Source organism: Notamacropus eugenii, chromosome 1 (genome assembly GCF_028372415.1).
Source record: "Notamacropus eugenii isolate mMacEug1 chromosome 1, mMacEug1.pri_v2, whole genome shotgun sequence".
Lineage (NCBI taxonomy): Eukaryota > Metazoa > Chordata > Mammalia > Diprotodontia > Macropodidae > Notamacropus > Notamacropus eugenii.
In genome coordinates, this window is record NC_092872.1 from 339,027,752 (window position 1) to 339,044,641 (window position 16,890).

At 36.7% G+C, this 16,890-nt stretch overlaps 1 long non-coding RNA gene across 1 annotated transcript; it reads left to right on the top strand.

Moving 5' to 3' along the window:
* Nucleotides 1-208: 208 nt before the first annotated feature.
* LOC140525712 (uncharacterized) lies at nt 209-5,865 on the top strand. The gene is made up of 3 exons (XR_011974093.1): nt 209-1,016; nt 2,433-2,629; nt 3,967-5,865. It is a non-coding gene; the product is annotated as an uncharacterized lncRNA (long non-coding RNA).
* The last annotated feature ends 11,025 nt before the right edge of the window (nt 5,866-16,890 follow it).

Genomic DNA, 16,890 nt, shown 5'->3' on the forward strand with positions numbered 1-16,890 from the left:
CATATCTCTCTCAATCGACCTTGCATATATATATATATATATACACACATATATATACATGTATGTGTGCGTGTGCATGTGTGTGTGCATATACATATACACATATATATGTGTATATATGTGTATATACGTATATATACATAAGCAGTTCTCACTTTACATAAGTGGAACATTCAGAAGACCTCTACATAAGTGATTTTTACTTACTGTGAATTTGCCTGCAGATGTGAGGAATGGGAGGAGAAAGGCAGAAAGGGGCTTCATACCTGTGGAGAAAGAAGGCCAGAATGGGGCTTAAGGACAAGTAGGGATGGGAAATAGAGGAGCAAGAGCAGGAGACGTAATAGTGGGGTGGTGCCAGTCATGTGGGGACCTGGCCAAAAGCAAGAGGAAGAATGGGAGGAAAGACACTGGGTGCTGGACACAGGTACAAATGAGAGAAAAAGCAACAGACAGGGGCAGGACAGACAGAAGGCAGACACTTTGGGGTGGACATGGTGTGTGTGGGGGTGTTGGGGCAAAAGATTCCTCTCTCTGAACCACAGATCTCAAGGCAAGTCCTGATCCAGCAGTGGCAGCAGCAGTGGCAGACTCTCCACATGTCTGTTCTTCTGCTTTCACTTGGAGAGCTTATTTTTAGTTTATTTCTTTTCTTGATGAGGGTGTGGAGCACCAAGCAAAGAAACAGGAGTGGAGAGAGAGAGAAAGAGAGAGAGCAGGAGAGCATAGTATTGTACAGTAAAGTTAACATAGGTGATTTTTTGGAATGCAAATTCATTTCAGAGTTCTTCAGGTAAAATTAAAATTGTGTAGTGAGAATTAATGGAAAGAGGACTATCTATGTTGTGCAGTAAACCTTTCAGGACCACCTCCTTTCTGGTTCTTTCTCCTCTACCATATGACCTAACAAATTTCTTTCTAAAAATATTTCAGATTTTGGGGTGTGTTCTCATGAATATCACCAAATACAGCTTTCTCTCCCTTAGACCAGGGAGACTAGGCAACCTAGGCCAAGGGTGAGTATTATGGGGCTATCAACCTTGCCAATGATTTTTCTTCTGTTTCTGTGGCTGAAACTAGTCAGGAATAATTTGAGTTCGTCTGGGAAGGAATCCAATAGACCTTCACTGTTCTTCCTCATGGCTTCCTCAAGTCTCCTTCCTACTGCCATATTATGGTGAGCAGAAACTTTAAAGAGGCCTCCTCCTTTCCTCAGGATATTGGGTGTACACCACTACAAGGATGACATATTGTTGACTAGGTCACAGGGGCCTAGATCAGGTGGTAGGTGATATGACAGACAAATCAATCCTAAGAAAATTGAGGGTCCAGCCTGCTCAGTCAAGTTTTGGAATATAGTGGGAGGGGAAAGCTCAATGAACTCTAAGCACAGTCCAGAGTAAGCTACTGACATTTGCTTTGCTATTTCTTTTTTTTTGGGGGGGGGGGTGTCAGTATAAATCAGAGACATATGCTGAAAAACAGGTTGGAACAAGTTGAGGAATGGGTCCAATGTCAGTTTGCACATTTGGATGGTGATAACCATACTATGCTGGGCACAAAACAATATGAACCTTTTCACAAAGAACAAGACAGTTATTCCTGATCCAAGTGGCCCTGAACCTGACCCCAAATGGCAAAATGGAACTTTTATCTCAGGATGAGAGGGTTGCCCTTAATGATGAACAGTTGCATCATTATGCATCTGACTGCCCAAGTCAGGTATGCAGCCACCTGCAAATCATATGTATGACAAATTGATGCGTCCTTGGAAAGGGAAAAGAGCCCCCTTGTCAAGTGGTTTCTTGGATCTAGTCTTCAGAAAGGCTTATCTGATAAGAATGGACTGTTTTAAGACATATTTCTGCTTGATTCTCTCTGGTCCATCCTCAACTTCAAAGTGCTTTCCCTCTCATAAGCTTTCATACCCCTTAAAGAAGTAGCTCATGTCCCCTTTAATTGGCAAGCTTTTTATTTTCTTTAGGATGGTTTAGGGAACTCCTTTCCAAAAATCCTTGGTCCCTTAGGGGACCAAGAGGTGGTATTTGGAGAAATCTTGTTTTCTGTGTTGTTAGGAAGTATCTTGTTATCTAACAGCACGGTGGAGATGGGATTGTTGCTATATAATTCTGATAGGCATGCCTTTATCTGGAAGAAAGGAGACCCTTTAACTGACTTAGTGGTAATTCTGAATCACTGGATGAGAGTAAGGGAGAATTCTTATTTTTCCACTGTGGTAGAAGGGGACAGCCCATCAGAAGGCTCTAAGAGGGGAAAGACTTTGTGTTATTATTCTGGGGAGGAAAAGGTTTAGGTAGGTAGAACAGGGAATACCTAGTGAGTGATGATACAAGAAGAACCTCAGTATCAACCTAAATGCCAATATATTTTGCATGCCAGAGGTTTATGATCTCTTAACCACTTTACTACAGATGATCTCGATGCAGAATGAAGAATCATTGACTATGTCAAAAGTGTCTGTGCAGAGGCCCTGATATCCCTGGAACTATGCTTGCTCATCATCACCATTTCAAACAGGAGAAGAAATCTATGACTACTGGGATGTTATTGCACCATGGCTCTAATGTTCTCACTGCTGCTTTGATTCATCATCCCCACTTCGCATTAGGTGAACCGCCATAAATTAGAAAGATGCGATATCATCCATCACATAGACCAAGACTGTGAAACTTTGAGGTTTAGTCTTTCTGAAAAAGGAAGGAAAGTTTTAGGACTTCTGGCTTTTGAATTCCACCACATTTTTATTTCCTTTTTCCCTTTACTCCTTTTTCCTACCTTAGAATTGCCCATGATTGGAAGACTGTCTAATTATTTAAATGATGGAATGTCCTTTAGAAGATCATTAGGACCTTGCTACCAAGGGGTGGTATGTGATAGAACAGCAATTTTCTGATGCAGCTCCCCTTAACCCTAACATAGCTTCCCCTCATCCTGAACAATTCTCACACACTCTTCATTGTTAGAGGAAATTCCCAAATCAGTGAGATAACACTATTTGATTATAAAAAGACAACAATCTATAGCTCTAGAGGTTTCATCCTTCCTCTAGGAAATTTTCTAGTATATAGTCTTAGCATCCTATATTTATATTATACAGGCAATCAACTTTAATCATATGGTTTATTAAACATAGCAAAAACCATAAATACAATTATTAATCACTCTCCACACAATAGTTTTCCAGAACTTCTTGATATCTAGTTTCAACGTGTCAGAGGAATAATTACAAAACAGTCACCACAGTTCCCCTCATATCTTAAGAAAGGATTGCATGTATGTATCCCACTTGGGATGAACTCTACAAATGAAGGAAAAACAGAGGAGGGATAAAGAGGTTTTTTTTACTTTACTTGTCTTCCAATAGTTCAGTAGGATATATAGCAATTACCAGTTCTACCACTCCAGTCCTGTCAGTTCCTTGAATGCCTGACCCAAGAATCAGTATGATATTTCTACTATAACATTGGTCTTAGGGTATTTTATATCTTTAGCAGATAATATTATAGGCATCATTGTTATAATAACTGCCTGCATTTGAAAACATTCAAAGCACCGAGCAACTGCCTAAATATAATCCAACTCATTCTCTTTTTCCTATTCAATTCTAGGCCTTATAATTGGATCAACTTAATGGGCTGCATATACAATATCATTTTAAAACCTGGGCAACATGAATTACTTTTTTTTTTTCAAGATGAATCTTTTTTTAAAAAAAATTATTATTATTAATTTATTTATTTTTAGCTTTCAGCAATCACTTCCACAAGATTTTGAGTTCCAAATTTTTCCTCATGTCTCCCCTCCCTGTAACCTGATTCTCATTACCCTTTTCCCCAATCTGCCCTCCCTTCTATCACCCCCCCTTCTCTAATCCCCTTTCCTTTTAGTTTCCTGTAATGCAAGATAGATTTCTTTATCCCATTGCCTGTATATCTTATTTCCCAGGGCAACATGAATTCTTCATAGAATCCTAGAATTTCACAGTTGGAAGGTCCTTCAATAACCATCTAGTCCAATCATACCTGAAAAAAAAAGTCTCTCCAAAGCACTTTGGACAAAAATAGACTGCCTTTGAACCTGGAGAGAATGTGAGTAAGGAGGTGAGCCTTGGGGGTGGGTGAGGTGTTTGTGACTCAGATATACATTTTACCTATGCAGAATTGCATTTATCTTGACAAAGAGAAAAGCTACCTTATTCTCGGAGACTAGAACCAAGGAAAAAAGGTTTGGGGAGGGAGGGTGTAAGCATGTAGATAGCACTTACTATGTGCCAGAAGAATATGCTAAGCTCTTTACAAATATTATCTCATTTGATCCTCACAACAACTCTGAGATAGATGCTATTATTGTCCTTATTTTGCTGTTGCCATTATCTGTCTTTTGTTCTTGAAGAGGACCAATGACATCATGAAGGTGATGCCTTCACTTGTATGTGGATTGGACATGAGGAGAACAGAGCTGTGCAACGTCATCAACCTCACTCTCTCCTCCAGAGTCATCAAAGTCCAGTGATAAGGCAAAAGTCAAGAGGACTGATGATGGCCCAGGATGCACAGACAGAGATTAAATAATTTGCCCAAGGTCACATAGTCCATTAGCGTCTGAGGTCAGATTTGAACTAAAGTCTTCCTGACTCCAGGTCCAGTGCTCTCTCTGCTGCATGACCAACTGTCTTGGGTGAAGAAATAGAAAGGTTCTAAAAGTATGAAGGAAGAAAGAATTTAAAAATTTTCCCACAGATATTCTTTATCTCCTCATTTAAATGATTAAGGTAGCAGTATTGTTATTTCTGGTATTTAACAATGAATATTTAATTGCTAGACTAGAGTTTTTAGTGAAATTAAAAATCAATTCTCCATTTCTGGAGGGATGGATACTTTCTTCTGTAACATGAGGGGACTGGCCTATAAATGCTAGTGTTTGAAGCAAGTGCAAATTTTTCCTGCCTCATTTAAGCTCAGGCAACCAGGTGGAAACTTGAGATGAGCTTATTTCTAGTTCAGCAAAGATGGGATGGGAGACAATTCATTGTAGGAAGAGTATCATAGAAAAAGCAACTTAGAAAATAGTGAAGAAGGAAAACTGAGACTATAAACAAGAAAAAGCATCCAACAAAGTGAATAAAGGCTATAAGGAAATTTAACATTTTCCAATGATATAGAAAGTATTATAATAAATTCTGTGAGTTTTCCACTCATCCAATGAGAGCTCTAAAAGACCTTGAAAAAGATGAACCAGATAGCTGAGAAACTAAAGCAAATAATGGAAAATGTCTCCTAAACAATGAAGTCTTTGATAAAGAGAATAAAAAATTTAGAACTCTACAATGCAGAGATTACAAATTCATGAAATAAAATAAAAATAAAGACTGAATGGACCCATGCCAAGAAAACTGAGCTTGATGACAGGATGGGAATACAAAATTTTATGATTATTCCAGAAAAACACAATAAAATAAACAGTGTAATTTTAATACCTCAGAAATCCAAAGAAGAAAAATTGACCAAAAGTACTAGAAATAGAAATAAATACACCTTTTTCAGAACTCATGGAATGTCAATGGAGAGTAGTTCTAAGTTTAACTCACAAAGAAATGCCATAGAATCATTAACTAAGGAAAATCAGTTTGAATAGCTCAAAACTACTCATCATTTATGAGAAATCAAAGGAAAAATTGTAATATGATAGTCTAAAATGCAAAGGAGCTCAAAAGGAAACCCCTAAATAATATATCTTCAGAAGCTTTATCATTAATGAAAAAATGATGGATTTTCAGCATAAGGGAAGAACTTGAGTCTCTCCATAAGAAAGTAGAGATGAGCAGGGCATTTGACATGGAATCTCATGGGGAGAAATTATATATATATATACATATATATATATACATATATATTTATATATGTGTGTATGTATATATATATATACACACATACATACATACACATATGTAAACATCTATATTCAATCAGTCCATTTCAGTTAAGTTATTATATGCTGTTAGCCAATGGTTCCCATTTTTAGGATGATAGCAGCCTCAAAGGATTACTGACTAAAGACTAGAAGTGCACCCAAAAAAAAAAGTATTGAGGAAAGGATTTTAATGAGAAATCTCAAAATATTCACTTAGATCCAATATACTTTGATGAGGAAATTAGTAAAAGTCATTCAATAGGTCATAATTTTGTAACAATAAACAAAGATGTTCAAGAAATCTGTATTATTGGCAGCCGTGAAAAGGAGTTAATATGATGAGGAATGCATTAAATTGGTTTTTCATTTCATGGAGATAATGAATATTCATGACAGCAATGCGTAATGGGGTTAGGGTTAGAGTTCTTACAAAGAGCATCTTAAAACCTCTTTTACCTCAACATTCACAACTGAAACATGAAAGTAATGTTTATAACATAACCCTGGACCTCACAGATTGGAAGCGCTCTCTGTCCCTGCAGTCTGCCTCTCTGATTGATGAGTTTCTCCTAGAGGTTCCATTTTAAAGAGGAGACCCAGGTCATCCATGTCTTTATTCCTCTCCAGGCTGCACTTCTGACTCTTTTAGACTTTCTCTACAATGCCTCTATGTTGGTGTATCACCAAGATAATATTCACAGCACTGGTGGTGACTATGAATATGTTGGCGTAGTTCTCAATCTCAAAATATAACAGACTCTTCTATAGAAGGCAGAAGACACCAGCAAGTCAAATACCCAAACCAGAAAGTTAAATCTGTCATAGTAGCCAAGAAGTCAATACAGGTTATTATGGCAGGGGGCAAAGCCATTCCCAACCTCCCTGCCCCATGCTGGGACCTTCCTACAAACAAACACTCATGAGCCTAAGTTGTGCCTGCCTGTCTGTGTCCTTCCCAGCTCTGACTAGCCTGAGCAGCTTCCTCCCAGCTCTGCTCCATCTTTCCAGTTCTACTAGTTCAGAAAGTTTCTCCTACATGTGACTTAGGCTTCCATGTGATTTAAGCAGGTCACATGGACCTATTAATGAATGGGAAAGATTTTTGCATTTAAATTACCATTACAGTCAGGTACCTTCCTCTCTCCCCTTTCCCCTTAGCTTTTCAGCTCCCTTCTATGTGTTTTCTTCTACCCTTCGGCTGTAAATTCCTTGACAGCAGGGTAGTCTTTCTGTTTGTATTGTATTCTCAGTGGTTAGCACAATACATGACATATAAGTACTTAATAAGCAAGCAATTAAATAAGTGCTTAATAAATACTAGTTGACTTGACTTGATAAGCCTGCTTAATTTTTTAAGTGGAAAGAATAAGATCTGAAGACACACAATGCTGATTCATTTATTTCTGTGAATAAGCAATAAAGTAGAAAAGTGATTGAAGCTTCATATTTAATAAATTATCAAATCACACACACAAAAAATAGATCACCCCATGGCAGAAAATTTAATTTTGTTGTGTGTGAGAGTAATTTTCAAGTGTATGTTTGGAGATTTCATTTGGAAGTTAGAGATAAAATAATGTTTAATCAGCTATTGTAGAAATAGTTCAAAAAAGGGACATTTAGCTTTGCAATTAGGTAAGACAATTGATATTTGTAACTTAGCAAATATAGTTTTAATTACTTTTTAAAGATGGTGCAAAAAATGATTTTTTGTTGTCAGTTAACAGGACATAGACATTTTTAATCTAATTAATTCAAAGTTTGAAGGAGAACAAATCAATTGACCCTCTTGTGGAATTTGCACAGATGAAGCAAAGTTAATGAAATTAGACACATTGGCATATTGCTTCACATGTTAAAAAAAATTAACATGAATATAACATGGACACAAACGTTTTGCATCAAAGAAGATGTTGTAGCAATTTAAAAGTGTGTTAGATACTGTCAAAATAATTCACTTTAGAAAACCAAGACCTACTAACTCTCAATTGTTTACCATTTTTGTGCAGAGAGGTGGGTAGTGCACATGTTACACTTCTAAGACACACAAATGTGTGCTTTTCTATGGTAAATAGATTAGTTATTACTCACTTATTTGAACTGAGGAATAAATTAGTAGTCTTTTTCACTGACTATCCTTTTTTACTTGAGTAAGTTTGCAAGTGATAAGGCATGGCTACAAAGTTAAGCATATTTAGAATTATTAACAATTTAGAATTGAATTCAGCACATAGTGACAGAGTACAAATACAAATATACTCAATGTTTAAAGCAAAGTAAAAAGTAAAGTTAAGAAACTAAAATTTTAGACCCACATGGTTAAGAACTATACTTAGTGCTTTGTGATATTACATAATTTCTTATTAGAAAATGAGCTATCAGGGGGAGGAGCCAAGATGGCAGAATAGAAAGATACACATACACTTAGCTCTTACCCCATAGCCCATAAAATACCTGCAAAGAAGAACTCTCAACAAATTCTAGAGCAGCAGAAGCCACAGAACAACAGAGTGGAGAAGATTTCTGTTCCAGAGAGACCTGAAAAACTGACGGGAAAGGTCTGTCATACACCAGGCCAGAGCAGAGCCCAGCCCCTGCCTTGACCATGCATCACCAAGAGGAGCAGATCCCAGCAGGCTTCAGGGATGGAATCTCCAGCAGCAGCACAGATCCCTCAACCCACAGGTGCCAAAGGTTAGTGAGAGTGTATTTTCAGCTGGCAGAGAAGGGGGCAGGGTGTCCCCATAACTCAGGTCCCCTCAGGAGGCAGCAGCAGAGGCAGCAGCAGACAAGTTCCCAAAGCAGGCAGTGGCCCGCATCCATTATTGAAATTCTCCTCATAAACCCCCTGAGGGAACTGAACCTGGTGTGGCAGCCCTGTCCCCACAAGAGCAGCTGAGCTTACTCTCACACTGAATAGCAGCCCCGCCCCATCGAAAGGCCCTGAGGCTTGAGAGCAGCACATTTGAATCAGCCCCCAAGTGCTGGCTGGGCAGAACTGGAGGCAAGGTGATTGTGGAGAGGAAACTCAGAAGTCAAGTAACTGGCTGGGAAAATGCCCAAAAAAGGGGAAAAAAATAAAACCATAGAAGGTTACTTTCTTGGGGAACAGGTGTTTCCCCCCATCCTTTCAGATGAGGAAGAACAAGGCATACTGTCAGAGGAAGTCAAGGCCTCTGCCCCCAAAGGGAACTTGAAATGGGCTCAAGCAATAGAAGACCTTAAAAAACAAGTTAGCAGCTTATTAAAGGAGAACCAAAAAAATGCTGAGGAAAATAACAGCTTTAAAAAGAGGTTAACTCAATTAGAAAAAGAGGTCCCCAAAGCCAATGAGGAGAAGGAGGTTTTAAAAAGTAGAATTAGCCAAATGGAGGAGAAGGTTCAAAAAAGCTCACTGAACAAAATAATTCGTTGAAAGAGAGAATTGAGTTCAGGGAAATGAATGACTATGAGTTAAACCAAGAAGTTAGTAAACAAAACCAAAAATTTGAAAAAACAGAAGATAAGGTGAAACAACTCATTGGAAAAACAACTGATCTGGAAAATAGATCCAGGAGAAATAATTTAAAAATTATTGGACTACCTGAAAACCATGATCAAAAAAAGAGCCTAGACATTATCTTCCATGAAATTATCAAGGAAAACTGCCCTGATATTCTAGAATCAGAGGGCAAAATGGATATTGAAAGAATTCATCGATTACCTTCTGAAAGAAACCCGAACAGAGAAACTCCTAGGAATATTATGGCCAAAAGTCAGAGTTCCCAGATCAAGGAGAAAATACTGCAAGCAGCTAGAGAGAAACAATTTGAGTGCTGTGGAATTACTATCAGGATAACACAGGATCTGGCAGCTTCAACATTAAGAGATCGGAGGGCTTGGAGTGGGATATTTCAGAAGTCAAAGGTACTGGGATTGAAGCCAAGAATCACCTACCCAGAAAATATGAATATAATACTTCAAAGGAAAAAATGGTCATTCAGTGATACAGTCAAATTTCAAGATTTCATGTTGAGGAAAAGACCAGATCTATATTTAAAAATTTGACTTACCAAGACAAGAATCAAGAGAAGCATGAAAAGGTAAACAGAAAAAAAAAAATCATAAAAGACTCTCTAAAGCTGAACTGTTTACATTACTACATGGAAAGAAAATATTTTTAACTCTTGAATCTTTTCTCAGTATTTGGGTAGTTGGAGAGATTGTACATATACACATACACACACATACATAGATAGAAAGTACAGGGTATGTTATATCAGAAGAGATGATATCCAGACGCACACAAAAAAAATAAAATAAAATAAAAATTAAGGGGTGAAGGAGGAAAATTCTGGGAAGAGAAAGGGAGTAATGGAACGGGGTAGGCTATAACTCATAAAAGAGATAAGAAAAATCTTATTCAATGGAGGAGATAAAGGAGAAGGGGAGGGGGGGAATAAAGCTACTGTCCCTACATGTGGCTGAAGGAGGGAATAACATGCTCACTAAATCTGATATGAAAATTTATATACACCACAGGAAAGTAGGAGAGGAGGTGACAAGTGGAGTGAGGGGAATGTTAGAAGGGAGGGCAAATGGGAGAAGGGAGTCACTAGAAATAAACACTTTTGAGAAGGGACAAGGCCAATTGTAGGGGGGAAAATAAGGGGGGATAGGGTAGGTCAGAGGGCAATATAATTAGTATTACACATGATTACTATGGAAGTCTTTTGCAAAACAACACATATTTAGTCTGTATTGAATTGCTTGCCTTCTCAGTAGGGCTGGGGAAGGAGGGGGGAGGGAGAGAAGTTGGAATTCAAAGTATTAGAAACAAATGTTGAGAATTTTTATTGCATATAATCGAGGAATAAGAACTACAGGGAATGGGGTATGGAAATTTATCTTGCCCTGCAAGAAAAGAGAGAAGATGGGGATAGGAGAGGGGTGGGGTGTGATGAAGGGGAGGGTACATTGAGGGAAGGAGTAATCAGAATGCAAGGTATTAGGAAGTGGGGGGAGGGAAGTGATGGGGAGAAAAATTGGACATGTTACAAAGTGAGGTAAAAGCAATTAGTATTAAAACAATAGACTGAATTAATTACTGAGAATAAATCAATGACATCTTTAGTTTGTAGAAAAGAATTTTAGTCTAAATTTCCTAGAGGAAGGTAACCTCGGGTAAAATTTGGCATTGATGGAAAAGTCAAGGTTCTAATGGTAAATTTAATTTTATGATTGCCATTTAATCAGGAACTAGAACATGTATAGAAAGGCATGTAAGCCACTTAAGACTTGCCTAAAAGATGTTCCTTAGCCAAAGTGAAACTATAATCATATTTGAAACTTGGTTATTGGAACTTGCCATTTTTAGATGCTATGGGACTATTAAGTGACTGTTCTTCTGAGTCTAACTCCAGGTATGGGTAGCAAGAAAGGCGATCTGAGCCTCCAATACATGATGCCAGTAAGCTGATGAGATGCTGGTATAAACTGCATAGGTGATCTCAAGGGAAGGGTGGGAGAGCAGCTGTTCAGCATGGGCTGAGGTGGGATTCTCCTGACTCAATCTCCCCACTGACACCTGGCAGACTTTAAGCCTTACTGAATGCAAGTGGATAATCTAATCCGGCCTGGATTTGACATGAAGTTGGGGTGATATTGTATCCCTGCAATGTGGCAATTTCCTATAGTCAAAAGATTTGTAAGTTTAATACCAGATATATTCAATTATAGATTATGGGTAGGGGAACATCTGAGGTTGTCTAAAATTAAGCTATTAGGCATAGGACTTTAGACCAACAACAATAAGTTAGGGTCCTTTAATTCTTAGTAATACTGTGGAGACAATTAGGTCAAGAGCTTGTGAAGTTAGCAATATAAATATTATTTGTGTCTCAGTTGGTTGATGTTTAAAAAAAAATTTTCTTTTGTCATCCATATTGTAAATGCTTCAAAAAGAAATATCACCTGACCAAAAGCTGGAATTGCTTTATCTGTTATAAACTGTGTTAAAAATAAATAAGAAAAAAATGAGTTATCTTTGGATCAGACTGTCAAGAAAGACACCAGTGATCATCTGAAATTTTTAAAGTGACTTTCAATGAATATTTTCCTGATATTTCCAATAAATTAATTGGATTTATAGCCCATTTGGTATATATTTTACATCTCTGGTTGATGAATTGCTAATAGAAGAAAAAGAAAATTTAACTGACATACTGATTTTGACTCAAATATCATTCAAAAGCAAGTCATAAATTTTTGACTAGAAATTTTAAAATTTATTTCCATCTCTCAACAAGAGAGCTTGAAAAATTATCCTACTATTTTCCAGCCCATATTTGTTGAGCATTTTCACTTTATCCTTTTTAAAAATCAAAATATAGAAATAAAATCTATATAGTAGATTCAAGACTGTCTGTTATTGAGTTAAACATTGTAAACTTTTGTTTAACTGGAAAAGTCCAACATCAAAATTAAGTTTATACATGATCATTATAGTACGTTGAACATTTTCCAAGTTATAGCTACTTTTTGATTTTGGAAGGGGAAGGTGAGGCAATCGAAGTTGTGACTTGCCCAGGGTCACACAGCTACTAAGTGTCAAGTGTTTGAGGTCGAATTTGAACTCAGTCCTCCGGACTCCAGGGCTGGTGCTCTATTCACTGCACCACCTAGCTTCCCTTGAACTTCTTTCATTTAAAGTGTAATTTAACAGTTAAAGAAAAAAAAGACAAGAAAGAAAATCGATGGGTTATCATAAAGACTAAAGTCGCCAAAATAGACTGTTTGTCAAAGATACACTTAAAATGCAATGAGTTACATGATATCACAATGAAGAATTAAAGAATGTTGAAAAAAAAAGAAACTCACAATTTCAGGCATGATTAATGTAGGAATTTGTTTTATTGGATTATTCATGCTCATGATAAAGGTTTTTCTTTTCTTGCTTTAATGGAGGAAGGTAGTGGAAGAAACAGACTATAAATTTATGTAAAAACAAATAAATTAATCTTTTTTACAAAGTAAAGTAATTAAAAATAAAATGTTATTTGTATTAAACAAAATTTATAAAAGAAATAAATTTAGCATGAAGTTTTAAGGATAATAGTAAGCATATTGTTGGATAATCTCCTTTAATTATTACATAATTTGCCAGATAAAATATTTGTAATTACTTTATAATTGAGGTTTTACAATTTTATATTGAGTGTTTTCATAATTTTAGGTAGAAAACAATTTTTTGTTTTATAATTAATGTAAATTTTAATTTGAAGCTTTTGGGGGCAAAAGTTATATTGTAATCATTTAATGAATAAGTCTAAAAGAATATTATGAGTAGTATATTAAACTGACCAAGAGTTAACAACATTTTTTTTTGGTTGTTGTTAAAGGGATTCATAGCACAAAATATGTTAGGAACCATTGTTGTAAGTAATACAACATTATTCTTTAATTTTCACAAGAGAAAGTTTAACTTGAGACACATAAGCATGTGAAGAAGAGAGAGTGCACGTATTAGCTGAGATGATCTTCAGGATGCAGCAAGAGAAGGAAGGTAATCAGTGATTCAGAGAGAGCCAGCCTTATTTACCCTACACTCTGGTTACTCCAGGTTTTCTGCTCCAGGCTTTGGAAGAGAGTAGAAGTTTTACAGGAAGTGGTAGGTCTCATTAAGGTCAGAAACAGAGAGGGAGGAAGAAAGGGACAGAAAGAACAACCATTTCTTGAATGACTGCTATGGGTCAGACAAGGTGCTAAGTACTTTACATCTGATCCTAACAACAACCCTGAGCAGTATTTTCTACTGTGGGACATATACATCAATTAGTAAGGTTCCATAAGTAATAGAAGTTTCTAGTAAATATGGGGAGGTGTCCAGAAAAAGGAGTGGGGCAGGGAAGGGTACAAAGTAGAAGAGAGATAACTCTAGAGCAGACATATCTAATACAAAAAAGGCTAAGCACAGTAAACAAGAACAGTTTTTTTTGGCTCCTCATGTAATTAGTAATAAAGGACTATGCAAATGAAATTCATGCCTTCATGTACAGTCCTTCTTGCTGGAGGTCCTTCTCTGCCAAAAGTAGATGAACTATTACATTCTTTACTCGTTTTAGTATAACCCTTGGCTCAAAGGAACAATTATAGTGAACCCTCTCCATATTGGAGTTTGATTACTCATTACCCTTCCCCAGCGTGAGGGGCAAGGTGGAGTTGGTGAGAACAGGAAAGAAGAGATATCACTGCTTTTCTGGCTTCCAGCATCAAGAGAGAAGACATATGATTCCAATGTCTCTTCAAGTCCATGAAGGGAGAAACATTCTGAGAAGCTGACATGTAGAGAAGCTGGTAAAACTTTGATCATGTTCCCATTCCCAGCTTGCTATTCTAGAGACTTTGGGGAATTTTCCCTTGGGTGAGATCTGAGATCCTCTCTCTTGGTTAAGCTGAGTTATCTTACTCCCAATGGGAGATTTCATTCTCTCTGTATTATCTTATATATTTTCCTACGTACACTTTCATGGGGTTTTAATTTGCTATCAATTTGAGTAAATGGTTTTCTTCGCAATTTGCTTATGTGTTTTCGTTGTAGAACTTGCAACTGATAGGAAGCTTGGGATACTCCTTTCCCTATTAAGAAAACTGTGATCAGGAACTATAGTTTGAACCTGAAAATTACTTCCCCTAGATATATTTAAGGGAGTAAATATATAATTCTTGCCTGGCGCTGTCTCTCTCAGAGAAGAGCAGAGTGGTCAACCTCTGGGTCCAATTTCCTGCTTCCTTCCAGCAGGAACTAAAGTCTTCCTTGAAGAAAGATGGGAGAAGGAGATGCTAGGAGTGCCTATTCTTGCCTCCTTGTGAGCCATCACAAACCAATGAGGACATACATAACTTACGTTGGCCAAAACAAAACAGAACACACATGGTACATGTCTTACATTAGTGATAATTTTATCCTTCAAAAGGTGGACAAACCAACAATAGAACACTCTATTTTGGATCTGATTTTTACTAACATGGAGGAACTGGTTGCTGGATAGAAATGATGGGAAACTTCGAGGGAAGTCCATCACTCCATCTCAGATTTTGTGACAGAGAAGGACAGGAAATATGGTTATAGTCTGATATGTATCCTAGATTTTGACAAAGAGTTCAAAGGGTCCAGGAGAGAGAAGTAAGTTTCTATAGACCAAAAGGATTCAAAGGAAGTAAGTCAGCCCAGAAGAGATGAGTGAGTCTTAACTAGGAAATTCTAAACACATAAAGGAAAATAATCCCAAAGAGGTAGAAAAATGGGATTGGTGTAAAAAGGCCAAAGTGGATGCTCACCAACCAACTAAAAGTTTAAAATAAAATATACAGAAGACAGAAGCAAAGTCAGGTAATGTAGAATGAGTATGGGATGGTTCTGTGAAAAGATTGTCAGGAAGGTTAACGTTCAGAATGTTATAGAAGCTTCCAAGGAAGTAAAGAGCAGAAAAAATAGGTTAAAAACTATATTGGAAGAAAAATGAAGATCAAAAAAGAGATGTTAAAAGCTGAAAACAAAGAGGAGATTGAAGTGCTCACTCTCATTTTGTCTCTGAAAAGGGTCTGATTTCTAAACTGGAAACTAATAGGATTTCCATCAATTAGGAAATAGAAGAACAAAATATGGCATATCAGTGTAATGGGATTTTGCCATCAGAAATGATTTGAAATGGTTTCAGAGAAACTTATACGAACTGATGTAAAGTTAAATGAAACAGCAAAACAATTTATAGAAAAACAACATTGTAAAAATGAACAACTTTGAAAAACTTGAGCATTCTGATCAATGTAATGACCAACCACAATTCCAGAGTACTGAGAATGAAAAATAGTACCTTCCTGACAGAGAGGTGTTAGGCTCAATATGAGTCACGTAGGTTTTGACATGTCCAATGTGGAAATTTGTTTTTCTTGCCTATGCATATTTGTTACAAATGGGTTTTTTTTTCCTTTTCAGTGGGGGGGGGGGAGGGAGAAAAAATAAATGCTTATTTATAAAAAATTTTTTTTTAAGAGAAAGAATGTCCTTTTCACTGAAAATTATAGAACAAAATGACTACCAGGAAGTTGATAGCCAAGATAATTAAGAAAATAGTGACAGAATATCTAATGGTCCTTGAATTCAAGCCACTCAGCCCAGAGGACTTATATTCTAGAATCTTGAAAGAACTGGTGAATGTGCTTCACTCTTCATATTTGAAAGATCATAAAAAATAAAAGTTGTATTATGAGTTTGGAAAGCAGTAAATGATGTCCCAGATTTTGAAAAAAGGAAGAGAATAGAATCTGAAAACTATAGTTCAATGAATCTGATGTTAACTTCTGGAAAAAAATTCTAGAATGGATCATTGAAGAGTTGGTTGGCAAACATCTAGAAAAGGATACAGTGATTACAAAGAGATAGCATGGCTTCATTATGAACAGTTCATGTTAGACTAATTTCATTTTCATTTTTAACATGATTACTAAACCAGTAGATGAGGAGACTATTGTGGATATAGTTTGCCTAAATTTTTAGCAAAACTTTTGATAATATAGCTCATGATCATCTTATGGAAATTGAAAGAGCTGGAATCAAAGAGTAATTGTTAATGGTTCAATATCAATGTAGCAAGAGGCTTCCAATGGAGCACTCCCAGAGATATCTTCTTGGCTCCATTATTTAAAACAATTTTTTAAAATTAATGAGTTGGATAAAGGCATACATGGTGTTGTCATCAAATCTGTAGATAACACAAAACAGGAAGGGCTAGTTCGCACAGCAAATGACAGAGGCAGAATCCAAAAGGATCTCAATAGATCAAAGCATTGGAATGAATTTAATACTATGAATTTAACTTGGATAAATATAAAGTCTTTCTTTCACTCTGGCATAAGCAAAAAACTTCACAAGTGTAAAATGAGGAAAGCATGGTTAGACTGCAGTTATTCTAAAAATGA